At 42.1% G+C, this 22,672-nt stretch overlaps 1 protein-coding gene across 1 annotated transcript in view; it reads left to right on the top strand.

Annotated features, from left to right (window-relative positions):
• Positions 1–431: 431 nt before the first annotated feature.
• The window catches only part of LOC134650195 (polypyrimidine tract-binding protein 2), a 669,692-nt gene continuing 647,451 nt past the window's right edge, over positions 432–22,672 (top strand). Inside the window, exon 1 of the mRNA XM_063505114.1 lies at positions 432–1,178. The gene's annotated coding sequence lies outside the window, so the exon portion shown is untranslated. The remainder of the gene's footprint in view (positions 1,179–22,672) is intronic.

Here is a 22,672-nt window from a genome sequence, read left to right as displayed (position 1 = left end):
CGGATTATAATTAAGTAAATATTGACAAAATACTCTACATATAAACGAATCCGGACCAGTTTTCATTTACTCTATGTTAAGTATTGTATGAAAAAATATTAAATAGAATATCTTCGCATTATAAACCCAAAGACGAGAATGGCACCTAATATATAGGTACTTAAGTACTGCAAATAGCTAAATGACGTAAAGTTTCATTGAATATGAAGTAATAATGGAAATTAGAGCTTTAAATAGTGGATTGGCCACAAGAGCCAGCCGTTTCGCTCATTGAATCTCGGAGCGTGTCTGGCCGACGCACGTGTTGCTAATTGAATACCATAAAAACTACCTAAACAAACAGTTGGATGCTGTGATCTGTGATCTCCGATCCACCCCTGGCCACTCGAGATTTTTTAACGTAGCTTAGGTATACATTTTTTTGATGGTATGTTGTGGGCGCGGAGGCGCGCGGCGCCGGGGCGCGGGGCGGGGTCGCGCGGCCTCTCTGAGTCGCGCTAGGTTAGTACAGCGCTCTGCACGAGTGACGGACGCCCGGCTTCACGGCCGGCGATTTTAGTATTCTTCATTTATTTTCTTTTTCTATTCGTTTAATTTGTGAAACACCCCGGAAACATGAAACGAGTGTCCCGCGAGTGAGTACCCAGTGTTCAAAATATACCGGTGTTTTATTTTGACAGTGTCACGTGCGGAGCCGATTGTTACCGGTTCCCGAGTCTTCTCTAAGTGTTTATATACGCACGCGGCCTTCACTTGCAGGTAGCGAATGTGATAGTGTAAAGTTTACCGAATTATAAGATTTACAAGTGGTGCAAAGAGTTCTCGTGGGAACGCGCGGAGTTCAGTGTTTCGCGAACGCAAAGTTCGCACGGATTTGTTCCAATAGGAATCCGCTCGGAAACTAGTGGTGAAGTTACAAGTTTACGACATAACCTTACGAACGAGGCGCGTGTTGTACAGGCATGCGCAGTTCGGGTCTCTAAAATTAATAATAGAGGCTCATAATTTTATAAACAAACCGTGTGCGTGTTGAGTGGAAGTGTAGTGTCGCGCCGCTAACTAGCGACGCACGACTCGCCGGGTGCGCGACAGTCGCAAAAATTTGAAAATCGGATATTAAACGTTCACCTGTAGGAATTGGTGTTTTACCTGCGCGCGCACTGGACTTCTTTACAAAGGTGAGTCGAGTGTGAAATGCGAATGCATTGCACCTGCAGCGATAAAAAGTCGCATCATCGTAAAACGCGTTCGTTTTCGTATGCGGTCGGCGGCGCGCCGTGCCGTCGTGCCGACCGCGACCTCTGTTTATTTTTTTGCTGGCCAACCAGTTGCTTAGTCTTCGGATGGGTCTATTGCGTGACGTCACCGCAAGCCGGCGCTGCGTCTCGTTCTCTCACATGGAATGAGACGTCTCGAGAAACTCGACTCTGTAGTCATTACTCGAGCGACTCTGCCGTGAGAGTGAGAACATTGCCTCAAGTTTGAAGTTTTTCGAACTTTTCGGTACTTAAGTACCTATAGGTAATGAAGTCAAGGTTAAGTAACTTGTGAGGGATTAACATCCAAACGCCACCGACAGCCATTTGTTTGGTTTCCTTATCTGCTTAAACAATGTTCGAGCAGTTTTAGGTAATGAGGTGTTAGGTATAATCAGTAGGTTCTACTCTACGACTTTTAGTCTACTAATTTCTGTGTTTATTGTATTACAAGCATTTTTTGACATATACTTTTGGTAGGGAGGTAAGTGCATCATAATGTTAATTTAGCGGTTTTGTGTCGACTTTCATATTCATACATTTTTTATTTAACTTCCCTGCGAAAGTGCAAACTTTACTTCTATGCAGGGGTAGTCAACTATCTTTGCATTTAAATGTGTAAATGTATATTTTTTAAATTTTATTTATGTATTTCAGAATTACTACAACAATGCCATAATACCTACCTAAGAAAAAGTACCTAATGATATTTAACATAGAGGCTCCCATTTTACATATAAAACGCTCACGCCACGCCCGGAAAACGCGCCTGTGTGGCGGAACCTTAATCCCGTCGTAAATCTCAAGAAGAGCTCTATGTTTCAGCGAGAGTACTTGCTGTTTTGTATGCTCCAAGGGATTGACTTAATATTTTATGGTTGCGGAGTCTCACACGGGTAATCCACGTGAATTCCCACCTTGTCAAGATTTAACTTACTAAATCATGAATCATGAGACACAGACATTTGTAACTATGTTACATGTAATGTAACTAAGGAAGGGGTTCCAGCACGGCTACCACGAGCGTTTGTTATTTACGTTAGCGTCTGCGTCATAGACTAGGAATCCTCTAGACGGAGTTTAGAGCAATTATTTCATGAAACCGATACTGCCAAAAATACGGGGGTGCAGGGGGACGTGGTGAGCGAATCCCGTGCCGTGATTGGCCCGTTCAAAGACACGGACCAATCACGGCACGGGATTCTGAAACTTTGACTCGAAGATGGAGTAAAAACCGGCCAAGTGCGAGTCGGACTCGCGCACGGAGGGTTCCGCACCATCAACAAAAAATAGATCAAAGCAAGCAAAAAAAAAACGGTCACCCATCCAAGTACTGACCCCGCCCGACGTTGCTTAACTTCGGTCAAAAATCACGTTTGTTGTATGGGAGCCCCACATAAATCTTTATTTTATTCTGTTTTTAGTATTTGTTGTTATAGCGGCAACAGAAATACATCATCTGTGAAAATTTCAACTGTCTAGCTATCACGGTTCGTACGAGATACAGCCTGGTGACAGACGGACGGACGGACGGACAGCGGAGTCTTAGTAATAGGGTCCCGTTTTTACCCTTTGGGTACGGAACCCTAAAAACTACCTTTAAGTGGCAGAGGGGGTAGCGTTACTATGCTCAGTCTAGAGGATGTCTTGTCTGTGGTCTGCATAAACTCAATCGCATTTCCTCTCTATCGCACCAATCCGTCAGTGCGAGCGAGATGGACTGCGATCGAGTTTACGCAGTCGCTAACGTAAACGTCAAAGTGTCAACTCGTGGTACGGCTACTGATATGTCAGAAGGCCAAGATGCCAATCTTTGATAGAAAACGCCAATCGAAACTTAAAGGCTTCGTCACACAGGCGCCTTTTCCAGGCGGGGCGTTAGCGTTTTATCTGTAAAAGCGGCGCGCCCCGCTCACGCGCCGCTCGGAAAATGCGCCTGTGTGACGGAACCTTTAAAGGCTTCGTCACACAAGCGCGTTTTCCGGGCGGGGCGTGATCGTTTTAGCGGTGCGCCCCGCTCACGCCCCGCCCGGAAAAGGCGCCTGTGTGACGGAACCTATAAGGATGTATGGAAATAGTGACTTGCCCTTACGTATTTAGCATCTGTCATCTCGATACATTTCCTCGTTTTGCGTTTGGCGTTTGTCGATGTACGATTGTCATTTGTCATCTTGGCTAGGTTTTTTTTTTTAATTTAGGAAACAAACAGTCACATAAAAATATGTTTAAACTTGTAGATATACAATAAGACCAGTTCCATTAAGTATAAAATAATGATATTGGTAAAATAAGTAGAAACGGGACAAGTTCGGTTGCGACGCTTCTCGATGTAATAACGAAAATTCCTTCATAAACCTGTTCATGTAACCTAAAAGCTTCTCAAACTCTTGAAGTTGTTTATTATATTATTTGTTTTATGTTTGAAATGAGACAGTTCTTTGACAAACTATACATTAAAGTCAAGATGTACAGTCAACTGCAATAATATGTTAAGGCTTCGTCACACAGGCGCGTTTGCCGGGCGGGGCGTGAGCGGGGCGCGCCGCTTTTACATATAAAACGCTCACGTCCCGCTCTTCGTAGGCCGCAAAAACAAGTGACACTCTCTTATGGCTCTACAAATAAGATCGTGTCACATATTCTTGCGGCCTTTGTTGTGTAACATATTGTCGGTGACTGTACGTTACGATACAAGTGCGAAAAGTAGGAAATTCGCCAGTAGTGGCGAAAAATTTGTCTGGAAATTGTTTTTCGCTCAGGTACTCTCCAATTGCGACATGCTGGCAGAACCAATAATTGACCGACCCTTTCCACACCCAGCCATCAATAGACCCATCGCGGCGATATTCATTTTTATAGCCCATCCGACGTCCACTCAACAAGTGTCCGTTTACGAGCTTACCAAACGTCATAAACGCTTTGGATTCAAGTGAAAGATACGACGTTTTCAACATAAACGCCGTAAGCAAAAGTCGTGGTTCGTGGAGTAAACATTGGAATGACATTTTATAGCGATGTGCAACTTTCATACACCGTGGGCCTTAATAACCTACGAAACATGTACTTATTCCTGTAGCCGTACCACGAGTTGACACTTTAACGTTTACGTTAGCGACTGCGTAAACTCGATCGCAGTCCATCTCGCTCGCACTGATGGATTGGTGCGATAGAGAGGGAATGTGATTGAGTTTACGCAGACGCTAACGTAAATATCAAACGCCAACTCGTGGTAGCCGTGCTGGGCTTATTTCGGCTGTAGGTGAACGAAAAACGACTTTCTGGGAGTAGCTCTCTAGTCTCTAAGCAAAACTTCTGAGTAAACTTTGGAGTGACGTTTTATATTGACAAGTATACAACTACATAATTTGCTTACACCGTGGGCTTTAACCTACGCTACTTTACTTATGCTATACGATTACGATTATTTACGCGGGCTTCACGATCCTATACGGATGGCGTTTATAGTTAGAATTACCGTGTGTTTTGTGTTGTTTTTTTTTCTGTTTGGTCCGATTTCTATTTTACTGACGATTTTATGTTTTCGTCAGATTTTGATAAAATTTGGTAAGGAAGAACTCCTCATTCTCGGCGGAATAAGCACGAAATCCTGGTAAGTTTCCATTAAGTTATGAAAATTGCATTTGTTTTTGTAATTCAGAGGAAGGTTTAAATTACTAGAATAGGGACCAAACTTTATTGAAATGTTACTAAGTTGTCACCAGTGGTAACAACTGGGATTTCTTCCCCGCCTGTACCCAGTGGTAACTAAACTGAGTTCGTGGTAACTACTGGGAATTTTTGATAAAGATTGAATGACGTTTTGGCTGATAGAGAAATCATAAATTATGCTATATAGGTTTTACCTATATGTCACTTATTTACTATTTTATATAATTGAAATTTCACCTTACTCGGGCCCACCTTGTATAGGAATATTTTAAATGTGGAATCAAAGCTGACCTCTCTTAACTTTTAACCTCGCCTGCAAAGTTGCGTTAAGTTTATGATTCTAATAATACATTAGAAACCTTACGCTCGTGTTGCATCATCTGACTCATCTGAGGATTGCTTTCATAGAATCAAATGCCATTAGGTACTTATATTACGTAAACTCATTGGAATTAGTGGATTTCCATCTTATGCTTCATGCGCAATAAGGTCCTTTCCATCTGAAATGCTAACAGAAATTCTAATAAAAAAACCTTATTGCACATGATGCATAAGGACCCTTCTCTGATGGAAAGCCACATTTGCTTGAAGTGCCACTGTAAAGAAAGAAGCATTAGTGATAAAGAAGTAATAGTTTAGATATTAAATGGAAAGGAAATTAGCTTCATCTTACTTTAATATTATCTATATTTAAACAACGCGAATGCGTCAATTTTTGCTTCACATTTTTGTTAGCGAGGAAATCGTCTAAAGGTTCCGTCACACAGGCGCGTTTTCCGCGCGGAGCGTGAGCGGGGTGCGCCGCTTTTACATATAAAACGCTCATGCCCCGCTCACGCCCCGCCCGGAAAACGCTCCTGTGTGACGGAATCTTAAAAGGCTATTGATATTTAAATTGTTCCACTAGAATTATAATGGGCCTCAAGTTACGAGTATACATATATACTCTCCCGGCCCATTTCGACCACGGCGACTGTTTCAACTCCGCTGCTGAAGACGTTCGTGTGCCCGCGTGTGGCTTGCGTAGCCGATCTTATTAACAAAGACCCGTGCACACAACGGGCAGGTAAGGACACCATTGTTGTAATTATACCTAATAGCCGCTGGCGGTCGGGCTTTCAGCTCGTCCCGTCTGATATCTAGTTCCATAAGTCGACGGGATTCAAAGTCATCAGTTTGTTTTATGACAAAAGATCTCTATACAGGGCGGTCGGCCGCCTGCTTCTCCCACAGAAGCGGGTCAATGTTGCAGTTCTTCATGTGGCGCTTAAGCACATCTTTATATCTGAGAAGTTGCCCGCCATGCTTTCGCTTGCCCTCCTCCAGCTCCGAGTAAAAGATGCGCTTAGCCACCCGACCCTCTGCCATCCTTGAAACGTGGCCGCCCCAGCGAAGATGTCGTCGCATAATATAAACTTCGATCCCACCCACTTTGGCTCTTCGCAAAACTTCGGTGTTCCGCACGCGATCGGACCAGCTGATCTTTAAGATTTTGCGAAGGCATTTTAGGTGGAATCGGTCTAATGTGCGGATGTGACGACGGTATACGGTCCACGTTTCAGAAGAGTATAAGATATTAGGAAGCACAACAGCCATATATATGGAGATCTTTGTCGCCAGTTTCAGGTCATGTGAGCGGAAGACCTTGGCATCCAACTTACCAAACGCTGCAGCAGCGGCACCAATTCTGCTGTTTATCTCAGCGTCAAGGTCACACGTAGACGTTACTGTGCTCCCCAGGTACCGGAACTTATCAACCTGTTTCAGTACGTCCTCCCCACACGAGGGGAGGGGAGTTACGAGTATCTGTTAGTACAAGTTATTCTGTACGTGTTCATTATTGACAAGTATAAGTATCGTATCGGCATAGATGGTTGGAGCAATTATTTCTTGCTGTTATTCTGCCCCGTCAACCAGGGGACAATAAAGGCTTCGTCACACAGGCGCGTTTTCCGGGCGCGGCGTGAGCGGGGCGCGCCGCTTTTACATATAAAATGCTCACGCCTCGCTCAACCGCGCCCGGAAAACGCGCCTGTGTGACGAAACCTTTAAGGCTTCGTCACACAGGCGCGTTTTACGGGCGGGGCGTGAGCGTTTTATATATAAAAGCGGCGCGCCCCGCTCACGTCCCGCCCGGAAAACGCGCCTGTGTGACATAGCCTTAAGCATAAGCACAGTTTTTTAAAAGAACTGTTGTGCCATGTTCAACTAGCATGCTTGTTGAACATGGCACAACAGTTCTTTTGAAAGTTGAAAGACCAATTTAACGAAACGAGTACGCGGCGCGCGGCTGTTGTGACCACTTCTCATGCATTGTTAGATTAGAGCTTGAAAACGGAAACCTGGGCTCTCCGAAACATGTCGCGCGAGTGACAAAAATACGTGTTAAAAATTAGCTTAATGTGGTTGTAACAGTTACTCTCCAAAAGGACTCGTATTAGAACTCCGTTGTCTTGACAATCGGTTCAAGGACGTCTTATCTCCATAACATACGAATGAGAAGTAACCATTTATTCATTTATATCTACAGTAATTTACACCCAAATTGACACTTAAATAAATACGATTGTCTTATGATGAACACGCGAAGCTTTCAAATGCCAAATCTCACATTACACTTACCTGCTGAGTACCAAGGGCCCGTTTCTTAAAGGCTTCGTCACACAGGCACGTTTTCCGGGCGGCGCGTGAGCGGGGCGTGAGCGTTTTATATGTAAAAGCCTGTGTGACGAAGCCTTAAAAGCTTGTAACTTGTAATACAAGTGGAAGTCCCTTTCTAACAAAAGCTGTCAAAAAGTGACAATTTGTATTACAAGTTAAGTTACAAGCTTTTGAGAAACGGGCCCCAGGGGGCCTAGCCAAGATGACAATCGTACAATATAAATGGCAAACGAAAACAAAAAATGTATCGGGATGAGAGATGCTACGAAAAGTAATATAAGACCTAGCTAGATGGATTTTTCGCCTCCCAAAACCCCCACATAGCAATATTTCATCGAAATCGTTAGATCCGTTTCTGAGATTGCTAGTCTAAAGGTATAAAAAACTAAAAAAAAAAAAATAAGATTAGTCGTCTGTTCGCCAGTTTCGACCTAGAGGCTGCAACATGTCGGGCACAATCCAGGCGGACGGTCTAGAGCAGTGGTTCCTAACCTGGGGGTAATTACCCCCGTAGAGGTAAAACTGGTATTTTACGGGGGTAATAAGCTAACCTAATATAACAATACAACAAACGTGCACGTTTTATTTATTATTACCATTGGGAGGAGGGGTAAAATCAGGTTCCCTAGTTAGTCATAGGGGTGACCGGACTGAAAAGGTTAGGAACCACTGGTCTAGAGCAATACGTGTCTATCAGGATTACGGGGGCTGTGATACAATAAATCTGGAAAAGAACCGTAGGCACCGTAAGTTCTTTGCTAAAACTGCTAAAATCTCAAACACATTTAACGTACATTTTAATCCGATTGTAACACCATTGCAGCTCAGCTTTGCTACAGGCTGCATTACTGCAGGATATGTCAATTGTCTAGGAAATTGCCATTTAGTTATTTCCTCAATGCTATGCTGTCAAAATCAATTTCCTTGATAAAATTAACTTATGACTTTGACAAAACACACTGGTTGAGTGTATTACTCAGTAGGGTACTCTAGTTAATACTACGCTAGACGACTAATAGCTAATTAGGTGTTAGCTGTTAGCCGTCTGTTCGCTAGGTTCGAGCTAGGCTGCAACATGACAGGCACAATCCCAGTCTGGAGCAATACGTGTCTATCAGGATTACAGCTGCTATACCATCGCTCACACTGTTATCTGTACAGTCTGTACATCGGCGGACCTTATGCCTTTTGTAATAAGGTCCAACGTTGCTGTTGCTGTTTGTACGAAAACTCTGGAAAATAACCGTTGGTACCGTAAGTTCTTTACTAATACCATACTCTAACTAAGCTCAAACACTATTAACCATTCATTACAACACACCTTTCATTACTTCTGGAAACACTGGGACGATGTACATATGGGATCCAGAGGCGTAGTTTATAATTTACTAGCGACCTGCCCCGGCTTCGCACGGGTTAACAAATTATACATAAACCTTCCTCTTGAATCACTCTATCTATTAAAAAAACCGCATCAAAATCCGTTGCGTAGTTTTAAAGATCTAAGCATACAGACAGAAAGACAGACAGACAAGCGACTTTGTTTTATACTATGTAGTGATTATAACTTAGTATAGGTTTCACTAATATAGGATTAAGGGAATGTACACTAAACACTATTGACATGGTCTGAAAATAAATATATTGTATTGTATTGTATTTATCTCTCATATTATTGTGTGGTGAAATAAAATGACACCGACTTCCGCAATGTGCATCTTGAGAAAGATTTGTTGCGAAATTGGTTTGATTTGCGGCATTCCGTATATTAGTATGACGGAATTGTGATTGACCTTAACCCCTCGTATGCTTAGACACGGATCCGTGCGTGGGAATTTAAATCTATTGTTTTACATTTCAAGGTCACTTTTTCAATAATCAAATCTGACAGGCCGCATACGAGGGGTTAATTGTTCCGTTAATTATGTTTGTCCATTTGTTCGCATATGTGTGTTTCGATATTCTACTTCCCGGTTGTGAGCTGTTGTAAGAGGTATCTTGGCGGACATGATGTCAAACCTGACCTGATACTTGTCATTTTAAGACGGTACCTGAGGTAAAAGTTATTTCAGGCGAAAGGGCCACAGTGTAAATGATCTTTAAATATAAAAAGGCCCATAGTCCATATTCGAAGTTTATTTATTTATTTTAAAATATAATTCAGGCTACAAGGCCCATATTACATGTACCTTATAGACTAACATACATATAAATCTCATATGCTTAAAAACTAAACACTATTTTGGCGACAGAACGGCGTGGCTCCGTTGAATCGTCTGCTTTTGTCTCGGATTCGGCAGTTTGCGCGGAACCTCCGAAACACGACACCCTTCGGCCAGAAGTCAGCCATATTCATAGTCAGTAATATTGTAGTTTCTCTAATTACCCGTAACTTGTTTGCGAGTTAAATAAATAAAATAAAGTACGTGTTCAACTAGCGTCGGAATAACAAAATCTGCAGTATTTCCGCAGAGACGATACTTTATGTCTCGCAAAGCCGACTATTAGTCAATACAAAGGCGTACAGATTCCGTACGTAGGTCTTTGTACGCGAACGAAGCTGGAAAAGTGTGCAACTCTATTCCAGAGAGCTTCACTGAGATATGAGTAGGGTTACCACTTACCAGTTGTGATTTAGGGACATCTGTACGGATATGATGGTCGTTCTTGTCTACGTGACAGCGTGATAAAACGGTGTCCGTCACTTTCTTTCCCACGGTGTTAAACAGTGACAGTTATTTTATCACGTGGATAAAGATGGATAAAGCTATCCATAATAGGCTGGCTGAATTCAAAACACCAACTCATAGAAATTGGGAAGGGTTTACAAGTTTCCACTTTCTGTATTGTGTGGTTGTGACCTTTGGCACTGAATTTAGAAAGAGTGTTGCATGAAAACGCGTAGAAAATTCAAGCTGTGCGTCTTTGTTCGTACGTAAAATTTGTACACTATTTTGTTGATAGACATGTTTGAAACCTATTTATATCATGTTTTGCGTTTAAATCGTCGCTACGAGGGAACTCCGAAATCCGAATATCCTTCGAATATTCAATTTAACTCATGGCTTTCATATCCCTAGCTCCAATGTATAAACTTTTAAACAGGTAGGGTACCTTATCCCTATACAATATACATCTACTGTGTTATAAGTTTGGCAAGAATGGCAAGCCATTTCCGTCAGTAGAAAAAGGCGGCAAATTGCAGGCGCGAAGGGTTGTCCTCCCTTTATAAAATTTGAGTTTCGCGTCTTTTTCTACTGACAAAGTGGCTTTGCCAGAGTATTTAGTAAAATCTTAGTTTTGTTTTAGTACCTATACTATAGTTAGTTAGTTAGTTAGTGTTTCTGGGCATTTTCCGCAAATCGACAACCATTGTGCCTATTTTGCGTGAAACGAGGTAGCGCTACTCTAACCACCCCAGCTCCTCCATGAAACCTAGCAGTGTTTTCAGGTTGCTGACTGCCTCTTTTAGTGTGCTCGGAGTTCCTAGGTATTTGTTCCTGTATGTTTCTACCTGTTTGCAGTCTAGGAGTATGTGTTTTGTTGTTTGTACCTATACTATATTTGTACCACTGGCAACCCTGGTAGACGCCTCAAGCGAGTTGCACGTAATGCGCTCGATAATATATTCCGATCGCATTTGTTCGCACAGCATAGGTACTAAAATGAGGTTTGGTTATCCCCTACAGCTATGATATTTATGTCTTCGACTCTTCGCCTTAATCTTAATATAGGGGAAAAGTGGATTTCGCTAGGAACATTTTAATAAATACTGTGAAAACAATTGTATCCCTAACACTAACTAGACATGTTCCAGACGCGAATGTTCTAAAGTGACGTTTCGTGAAAAACGAAATAATCGTAAATCAACAGTTATTCGATTGCTTTCCGGTGAAATGTTATTCCATCGCTTTTATTATATTCTCTTGTACTATTGTTACAACTTTTGAGCACGCACGAAGGCATTTTTAAATTTTTTAAATGATTTTCGGTACATGTGTGGCATCTCGTCAGTGGTCGATGAGTTCGATGACGTTCTAAACGCAATGAAGTGCCATACACTTCATTGAGGTGCGGAAACATTTTGTTCGAGATGTCGACTCTAGTTTACATATACCTCAATGAACTATATTGACACAATGTAGACCAGTGGTTCCTAACCTTTTCAGTCCGGTCACCCCTATGACTAACTAGGGAACCTGATTTTACCCCTCCTCCCAATGGTAATAAAAAATAAAACGTGTACGTTTGTTGTATTGTTATATTACGTTAGCTTTTTACCCCCGTAAAATACCAGTTTTACCCCCACGGGGGTAATTTGGTTAGGAACCACGGATCTAGACGCTTTCAGTAATGAATAATTCCATGCCCAAAAATGCAATTGAAATGATATTTCTATTTAATTCGTAAGTCGACACAAATATTAAATAATCTCGATTTTATCTTTCATTTCATTTGATGTAAATGTTTAAATAACATCAATATAATTACTTACAAATCACATAAAATCGATTGACTTCATCATTTGGTTGCGCTCCAAAATCTGACTCACTCATGCACTGAATGGTCCAGAGGAAGTACTTAGCCATTCATTTCATTCGTTTTGAATGGGCATTATAGGGGCTCTCTCATACTTGAGCCCGCATTCACCGTGTAGGAGTGTGCTGCCTGTTAAGACCACGTACGGTAGTTTAAAATAAATAGTGAAATGAATATGAAAAATATTATCTAGTGTCGGAACGAAACGAGAGTTTTTGCTCGAAACCGAACTTTCGCCCGAAACGTGATATTTTTGCGGAAACCTGTCGAAACTTCGACCGGACACTACCGAAAATACAGTTATTTTCGGCCGAAATTTTATCAGTTTTGTAGCCAAAATCGGAACTTGGCCGAAACATGATTTTTATGCCGAAATCGAAACCGAAACATCGGTCAGGCACTAAAAATATCATACACAGCATAGTTGTAGAAACAAAAGTTGTAAAGTAGTTAACGTAGTCGCTAGCGTAAACGTCAAGTGTCAAAGTCTGAATGACTCTCCCGTTGCGTTGCACCTTTACTGATGATTGTATGATAAATTGATAATGTATAAACCGCGATTAAAATTTTAATTCTTCGCGGTGCCTTGCTAATACTGTAAATATTATTATTTATTATGTGTATTATCTTGTTTATCGATTGCGTTTGCATTATCCTTTAACATGGCCAAACTAATATAGAATAGAATAGAATAGAAATAATTTTATTCGTGAGCACAAACACAAAATAGAAACAGATGTAACAGATATAACAGAGATATAACAAGAGATATAACAGAGAATAAAAGGATAAAGTGCCACGAAATATGGCTATATTTTTCTGATTAGCTAAATAAGAAGGTCAAGGCAAGCAGGATCTGTCTATTCAAACAGATACGGTCGATACGGAGTCTACCATCCACATTGTTTACTGACAATTTGTAATCCTTAATATAAATAGATTGATACATTTGATCAAGCGTTTTGCTGTTAGTATAATCGACATCAGATATATCGGAGCGACCAAAGTGCTCAAAAATATCTGATTATCCACTTTAGCGTCATGGTAATAAAGACTTTGTTCAGATATTTGTGAAAGCCTTGGGCGCTCCAATATATGTGATGGCGACTGTACAACGAGCCTAAACAAATAACATTAATCTCGACTTTGTGTACCCAATGTATACTCGTATAGATGCACTATATTATATGTAAATGGACAAATACTTAGCCTTCGCTATGCGAAGCTGAGTGGCGAAACACAAGGAACTTACTAGCCATTGGTGAACCGTATGTCTTTGTAACAAAGTATATGTAAGGTCAGCGTATGAACGATGGAATGTGTAATATGTGATCATAGCATAGATAGAGTTACTGAACTAAAGTGGCAGTGGGCACATTGTTCGTGGCCATGCTAAAAGCACACTAATTGACCATAAAATTGACGTTAATTGGTTGCAATATGGTTTCCCCTCCTCCTATGGTGACCCTCGTTCCGGGTCATTCCTGATACAGCGGCTGTCTATTGCGGTTCAGCGTGGCAATGCGGCGAGCGTGATGGGCACCTTTGCATCTGGAAGGGCGCCGGACGAGTTGTTTGACTATGTTGTGGCCTTGTTAAGTTTAGTTTTAATTTAGTTTATAGTTAATTTTAATGTATATGATTTACGATTCGGAAAACAAACTGTGTCAATGCCACCAGGAAATGCATGCCGTTCGGTTTGACCTCATTTGCTCCTGTCAGGTTGCCTGCTTGAAACATTGAATTCAAGAAGTTCACCCCATTTCACTAACCTAACCTGAGATATTCTTGAACAATACAACAACAAACTCAATGTATTACAAAGGAAACAATAATAGATAGTCGGAAAGTCTTAAGCGGATTGATAAAGTCAGTTGGTAAGTACTAACCTTAGCATCTCTAATATTATATGTTATTGAGTTAACAGTGTCGACAGCCGTGGTAGTTTCAAGGTAGCCCCGATCCGAAAAACTCACAAATAAGGATACTCCCAAAGGCGTAGGCGTGCGGTTTCAGTCTTGCACGTTTGGAAACCGCAAGAAATTAATCGCAGTCCGAATTCTAAGCCTAAAACGGGCTATAGAGAGAAGATCAAGATTGCTAAAATATCTTGCTTATTTATAAATACTTTTTTATCTATACAGGGTGCTTCCTGTAACAGGAGCAATAAATTAAACTAAAGGCTGTACTCCTCAAACTGACCAACATTTGTTCAGCAACTTTTAAAAATTATGAATCCTTTAGACTTCCTCTTTTTCATACAAAATAAATATTGCCTTCAATGTACGCTGACATCAGTGTGTTTGACGTTGCTTGTCACGCTTTAAACATAACAAAATTTGCAATACATTGCATCTTAGAATAAACTTTAAAGTGTAATAAAATTCAAAACATGAGTTATTTTCAAAAGTTGCTGAACAAATGTTGGTCAATTTGAGGAGTAGAGCCTACAGTTTAATTTATTGCTCCTGTTACATGAAGCACCCTGTATACTTGAGAAATAAACTGCCAATGCAAAATATCTCTTGAATATCTCAAATAGCACACGCAAGTCTGGATTAGAGTTGCGCCGTTCTCAAGAGCGTTCCGTTTGTAATGGGAAAAGTTCTCGCGGGGGAATATTTAGACTGGATATTTGTGGGTTTCCAGAAGCCAAGGAAATCAAGTGCAACCGCTTGGATTATGGGAAAGCGGGTCCTTGCAGATTTACTATCACATTTTTCCACAGTAAAAAAGGTATCAGGCGGTTTAGCATGAGTTGCGATCTCGCGCGCGACTCCGTACTTGAAATCGCGCAAGATGTATGGAGTCGCGCGCGAGAACTCATCATGCTAGACCGCCTGGAGTAGACCATTTCCAATTCAAAAATAGATATCAATAGGTGATCAAATTTTCCTCGTCTATGTGCTTTTGAAATTCCCACCTTATTTGATGACATATTGTTGGGTATTGAATATGGGGGTATATACAAATTAATATAATTGTACTTGAGGGTGGGTCGAAGCTAGGCCGATCTGTCTAGAAATATACGTACTACTCCGCACACGCCGTCTTTTATTTATCAGTGGCTGACGAGGATATTATTTAAATCAAAATGTCGGTGGGGAAAATCAGGGAGTTCGACGTCCAAAGTGGTAGCTGGAGATCATACTGTGACAGGCTGGAGAGCTACTTTGTCGTCAACGACGTGAAAGATGAGCGGAAGTTACCGACATTGATTTCGGTAGTCGGTGAGACAGCTTACGAATTAATGGTGAATTTGTGTAGCCCTAAGAAGCCGGCCGAGCTGACCTTTAAACAAGTTGTGGAGGTAATGGAAAAACATCTGCAACCAACTCCTTCGGTGCTAGCAGAACGGTTCAGATTTCGTCAGTACCGACAGGTCAAAGGTCAAACAGTGGCGCAGTACGTGGCGGAGTTAAAAAAGATGGCACGGTTTTGTGATTTCAAAACGACGTTAGACGATAATATGCGTGATCAGTTTGTGTGCGGGTTGTCAAGTGATCTTATAAGGCAGCGATTGTTTGCGGAAGGTGAAATAAATTTTGCGAAATCAGTGTCATTAGCGTTATCTCTGGAAGCGGCCGAGCGGGATTCGGTAGCGGTCGAGGGGGGAGGCGGCGGGGCAGCCGCAAGTGGCTCGACAACAGAGACTGCAGCAGTACATAATGTTCGTTCGGCAGCGGCGGGATGCATGGCGTGCGGTGATTTCCGTCATGAACAGGCTCACTGCAAATTTAACAGTTACGTGTGTAGTCGGTGTAATGTAAAGGGGCATTTGCGTCGCATGTGTCCAACCATGGCCAACGGAATACGCGAACAGGCCTCTTCTTCGCCTAGAAGTAGTGCTAGGGGTGGCGGTACAAGGGCTTCAGCCGGTTATGGCCGAAGCGGAGCCACCCGTGGGCCGGGAACAGCGGCCACGCCCGGCGGCAGCGGAGCGCGCGGTGGTCGCGCTAGAAACAGCTGGGGAAACTCGCGGGTGCACTGGGTGATTGAAGATGGCCAGCTGGACCAGGAGGAGATACCGTTCGGGGTAAACGAAGGAAGCGAGGAGCCCATTTACCAAATGAGCCTCGACAAATACAAACCGGTAAGGATACAAGTTATGGTTAATAATAAGTTAATGACCTTTGAAATTGATACGGGTACAGCCTTAACATGTATAAGTAAACAGACGTATGACACCTTGTTTAAAGATGTACCGTTACAGCCATGTAATATGTCTTTAAAGTTTTATGATGGTACCGTAACGAAACCGTTATTAGGTTTTATTGTAGGCAATGTGCAGTACAAAAACATAGATAAAAATTTGAATTTATATGTCCATCAGAGAGGTACGACTAGTTTATTAGGGCGGCAATGGTTAGCCGAATTAGATATTGCAATACCTAAGCTGTCTTCATGCGAAAATGTTCTTACGAATGATGTAATATGTGATGATAAAATATCCGATGTAATTTCCAGGCATAAAGAGATATTCGATGGGACCTTGGGTGCGTTCACCGGCGGGCGGGCTCGGCTGCGCGTCCGGCCGGACGCGGCGCCCGTGTTCTGCCGCGCGCGCCCCCTGCCCTACGCCCTGAAGGGCCGCGTCGACGCTGAGCTCGACGCCATGCTGCGCGCCGACGTCATCGAGCCGGTGGAGCACTCGGACTGGGCCACGCCATTGGTAATCGTAAATAAACCGGACGGATCGTTACGGTTGTGCGCGGATTACAAATCCACATTGAATCGCGTTTTGTTAGTAGATAAATTTCCGATTCCTAAAATTGAAGACCTGTTTTCCCAGCTTAGCGGTAGTAGGTATTTTACTAAGTTAGATTTATCACAAGCCTACAATCAAATTATATTGGAAGACGACGGTTCTAGAGAGTTAACGGTAATTAATACGCACCGGGGATTGTTTAGGTATAAGCGTTTAGTATACGGTCTCGCATCTAGCCCGGGTATATTCCAAAGAATCATGAGCAATCTTTTGAAAGATATCCCTAACGTGACTTTTTTTTTAGATGACATTTTGATAACGGGGGATACTTTAGATTCACATTTATGTAGCCTTCGGCGGGTATTACAAAGATTAAGTAAAAATGGATTAAAGATAAAAAAACAAAAGTGTTCCTTTCTGGTACCAGAGGTTAAATACCTGGGATTTGTGATTGACAAAAATGGGGTTAGGGTAGACGAAGACGAAGTTACACCAATTCTAACAATGTCCCGACCTAGGAATGTTTCTGAACTTAAGTCGTTTATCGGTATGATAATTTTTTATGGAAAGTTCATACAAAACCTGAGCGAAATTTTAGCTCCGTTATATGAATTATTAAAGAAACAAAGGAAGTGGACGTGGTCGGTCGATCAGGATAGGGCATTTAACACGATAAAAAAATTGTTGAGCGAGGCGCCGGTTTTAGGACATTACGACGCGGAACGGGAACTGGTTGTCACCTGTGACGCGGGACCCTACGGCGTGGGCGCCGTGCTGGCCATGCGCGGGCGCGCGCGCGGGGCGCCCGACACTGTCATCGCCTACGCCTCACGAGCGCTCACACCGGCCGAGCGCAACTACAGTCAAATACACAAAGAGGCACTTGCTATTATATTTTCAGTAAAAAAGTTTCACCAGTTCCTTTACGGTAGGCGGTTCACGTTGAAAACCGACCACAAGCCTCTCGTGAGCATATTTGGACCAGGTTATGGTATACCTAGTATGACTGCGAGCCGTTTGCAGCGTTGGGCCTTAATTTTATCGGCATACGACTTTGATATAGAATATGTAAAATCGGATGATAACACCGCGGACGCCCTTTCGCGACTCATAGCGGCACACAAGTTGACGGGTTCCGTAGATGAGGACGGTCCGGAACAAACTTATTTACATTTTGCGACTGACGCGATGCTTTTGGATTATAATGCGATAAGTAAAGAAACTCGTAACGACGTATTGCTAGGTAGAATTCTTAGTTATATCCGGGACGGTTGGCCCCAAGATACAGACATAAAAGAATTAAAACCTTTTTTTAATCGTAAATCAGAATTATATACTGAGCTTGATTGCGTCATGTGGGGTCATAGGGTGGTGGTGCCGACGGCATGTCGCGAGCGAGTTTTGCGAGAGATGCACAATTCGCACATGGGGATCGTGAAGACTAAAGCGCTGGCGCGTAGCTATGTGTGGTGGCCCGGCCTGGACGAGGCCGTGGAGGATATGTGCCGCGCCTGCCCCGTGTGCGCCGCGGTAGCGGCGGCGCCCCCGCGCCACGCACCCTGCCCCTGGCCATACCCCAGTCGTCCTTGGGCTAGGATTCATTTAGATTTCTTAGGTCCAATAGCTGGAACAAAGTACTTGGTACTTATAGATGCGTATTCTAAATGGATAGAAATAGCAGAAATGTCGTGTTCAACGGCTAAAATATTAATTCAAAAACTACGAGACTACTTTGCTAGGTTCGGCTTGCCTAAACAGATAGTGAGTGATAATGGACCTCCGTTTTCGAGTGAGGAGTTTAGAGTTTTTTGTTCAAATAATAAAATCGAACAATTGTTTTCAGCACCATACCACCCGGCCTCTAATGGGGCAGCTGAAAACGCGGTCAAGTTGTGTAAGCGTGTAATTAAAAAAGCGATAATGCAGAATATGAATACAGAGACGGCCTTAAATAGATTCCTATTAATGTATCGTAACACCCCCCATAATACCACGGGCGAGAGTCCGGCTAAGGTTCTGTTAGGGCGTGCGGTGCGCACCCGGTTAGATTGTCTTAAACCCGATCGAGAACAGAGGGTTACCGATCTTCAACGCCGCCAGCGGGACGCGGCGGGAGGAACGCAGCGAGCACTCAACGTAGGCGACTTGGTATGGTATAGACGGTACAATGTAGGGAACTCACAGGGCAAGTGGGAAGCTGGACAGGTATTGGAACGGATAGGGGAAACCGATTACACAATAGCTAGTTCTTTAGGAGTTACACATCGGCATATAAATCAACTAAGAAAACGCGATTCAAATGGGGAAGTCCGGGAGCCTAGACCGCGTAATATGGCATTGAGTTATCCACCGGCTCGGACGCCCTTGTTGGTCCCAAGCGAGGAGGCGTCGAGTTCAGGGTCGGCGGAGAGTGTCAGTCGCGAGGTAAACAATCCACCAGAGGGCGCGCGGGCAGAGCCGGAGTCAAACCCGGAGCTGGCGCAGCGTCCCGACCCGGACGCCGCCGCTGAACGCACGCGGGCCGAGCGTTTGAGACCCATGGTGAATCCTCCTAGACGTTTCGGTTTCGAGGACATCTTTTACTGATGTTTCATATTTTTGTATCTAGAGACTTTCTAATGTTTGCTCATTATACCTAATATACATGTATTTCTAATTAGCATTAATAATAGATAAATAAGTTGGTGCCTAGCACCTGTGTACCTACTTTATACCTAGCTTTGTCTTACATGCAAACATGTATACGTTCCTTGTCGTTATTAAAATAAGTTTTAATTTCGCCTTTTAAGCATGTAAGAATTATGTTTCATTATACTTGTAGGAAACGGTTGTGCCTTACTGTAAAAAGTTCAATTTATAAATATTCCTTGAACACGATTGTACGTCTTTGGTATGCTTGCTATGTTAATAAGATGTATAATAGTATTAGTCTTTGTTTTCAATTAAAACATGTAGGTACCTATTCCAACTGTAAACTTGCTTTAGCCTTAAGGAAAACTTAATAACTTAACCGTATTGTTTGGCACCTGCAACCAAAGTAAACTAACAGTCAATACTATATCTATACATAGATGTACTTATTAACTTAGTTGGCATAAGTTAGAAAATAAGGGTGGAGGTGTTGGGTATTGAATATGGGGGTATATACAAATTAATATAATTGTACTTGAGGGTGGGTCGAAGCTAGGCCGATCTGTCTAGAAATATACGTACTACTCCGCACACGCCGTCTTTTATTTATCACATATATGGTTCGCTAGATAGAAAGCCAGAATGGCCTGATTAATATACTTAAGGTGGAGGTTCGGGCCACGACAGAGACAAGCGACCGAGACAAAAGACCGCGACCGGAGACCGCGATCGTCACTTGACGATAGGCAACATACAAGCGACAGTTCGCGGCGAGACAGAGACAGGAGACAGAAAGACGCGCTTCTGTCGGTCTCGGTCGCTTGTCTCTCTGTCGCGGCCCGAACCTCCACCTTTAGAGTCGGACCAAGCTAACTCTGCAGGGCATTAAAATGACAGTGTGGATTGTCATCATTAATGTGAAATTTCTATGAAACTCTCTTACTTACTTCTATTCAAATCGGTGGAAAGTTAGCTTGGATGGACTCTATCGTGCTCCAATGTACCTTCCTGTTTAAGATAGCTCTGAAACTTTTGATTGGAATAAACTTTCCATTTTTATTAATGTAAAATAAATCAAAATTCACCACGTTATACGCAAAACTGAAACGTGAGCGTATACGTATAGGTTAACATGTTGCCATTAATACACTTATATAGGTACAATTGCTGGTAACAGAAGAATACACGCAGAACGTAACTATAGGTACGATATAATAACGTAACGACCAAAACATCAATCTAAATTAAATACAGCTGTAACCATTACGACTTTATGTTGGCAAGACGCATTTAAATTAAAAAATTCAGGGCATCCGAATTAATCGATGACATCACTGTCCGTCTGTCGGGTGACGCCCGGATCCGGTCTATCGAAACTACTATTTTTATTACATTCTGAAATAACCTGGTTGGTCCCCTCGTTTTGGGGTATTTGAATGTGTCGGACAAGATTTGACCTCATTTGAGAATAATGGAGAAGAATTTGTGCGTAAAACTAGTGCCTCAGGAAATATTTAAGTACCAGTACATAATTAGAATTACATGTTGTGCTTTGTATAGTATTTTTCCAACAGATTAGGTACGGTGATAGATGTGATTACAATACAATTTTGTGAGAATTTGCGTTTTAAGATTATATGGAGATGACGCTTATAACCGTATCCCGTATTCAAGCTATTTCAAAAACAACAAGGATGGGAGAAATTTGTAGCATGATTTTCTTATTTAAATACCTATTTAAAAATACTAAATTTTCTGGCGGCTTTTCATCGATTAACAAGTGAATAGATTTTGATGAAAGTCGGATAGAAAGCTTAAGGCGAGGTATGCCCGGGGAAAATTTTCAGATTCTGTCAAATTACCCCATTTCACACACAAGCACACTTCACGCACACTACCTCACTTTACTGGGACAGGTCAGTGACCCAAGCTGTTTTTTTTTAAGATGCAGATGAGAGCATTTTGAGTTTAGTGTTAACCATTGGCCTTTTTAGAGGAACATGAACTGTAAAAGCGTTCCATTGAAAGAAGAAAGAGAAACAATACATTTTATCTTGCTTTCCTTGTCTGTTAATGTCAAACGTGACGTACTTAAATGTAAATAATCTAATTCATTTGATTGTTGTTGAGATGCGCATTGCGCATACTAAATAAACCGAATAAATACGGAAGTCTTCAGATGTAGGTAATACGTTATTTAGGTACCAACTGTATTCTGTCCGGCTTTCGATAAGGCGCAAAATCAATTCAATGACAATTTCAATGAACTCATAATTATGTGTATTCCGATGATGTTATTATTATATATGACTTACCTTAGCTTCAAATTGTATATACTATTATTTAGTTATTAATACAGTCACCTGCAATAATATGTTACGCAACGAAAGACCTCAATAATATCTGACACGACCTTATTTGTAGAGCCATAAGAGCGTGTCACATATTCTTGCGGCCTTCAAAGAGATAGATATCTACACCTTTGGGTTCAATTGGCGTAAAGGACAGTTTGACGAAAATGAGTTACACAGTTTTTTTCAGAATTCTAAGCGTTCTGCATTAGTGATGGGTAGGACATCAATTTAAAATGAGTTTGTATGAGTACCTCATTTTCTAAAATGAGGTGTTACAATGTCTTACTTCAAATGAGGTGAGGTACTAGCATATTTTCAGCGTCAACTATTCCATTAATTCCAACAGCGACAATTTTTTTAAGATGTATGAAAGCTTGCAGCGCTTACGCTTGTTGTCTTTCGTGTTTAATTGTTAACGTACTTTCGGTGGTGACGCGAAGCGATATTGAAGTACGTCGCGTGTCGGTCTCACTCCCTCTTTGGGTATTTCTAATTCATTGTTTCATTTGAAAGGATTTTTGAGGGGTTCATGTCACAGAGGGGCGGTGAGTGGTACAAACTCAACGCATTTCTCGGTGGACCTTTTGTCGTTGCAATAAGGTTTGTAGTTCGGCAGTTGACAGTGTGGTATTACTCGTTTCTTCATTTGAGTTTTGAGTGTCGGCGAGCAGGCGAGCACCTAGCGCTTCGCGCGATCCAGGGACTCTGTTGCGAGTTATGAGGAGTGTATGAGTTTTGAGGGTCGCGAGACTCGCGAGTGAATTTGAACGGATAAGAGTTTTTTTGAAATTTGAAGTGTGTGAATGATTTGTGTGGCAAGAGGTGTTTGTGATGCGCGCGAGTAAATGAGTAAA

This window comes from Cydia amplana, chromosome 8 (assembly GCF_948474715.1).
Source record: "Cydia amplana chromosome 8, ilCydAmpl1.1, whole genome shotgun sequence".
NCBI lineage: Eukaryota > Metazoa > Arthropoda > Insecta > Lepidoptera > Tortricidae > Cydia > Cydia amplana.
Note: the sequence above shows the minus strand (reverse complement) of the source record. Positions and strands in the feature narration are given on the sequence as shown.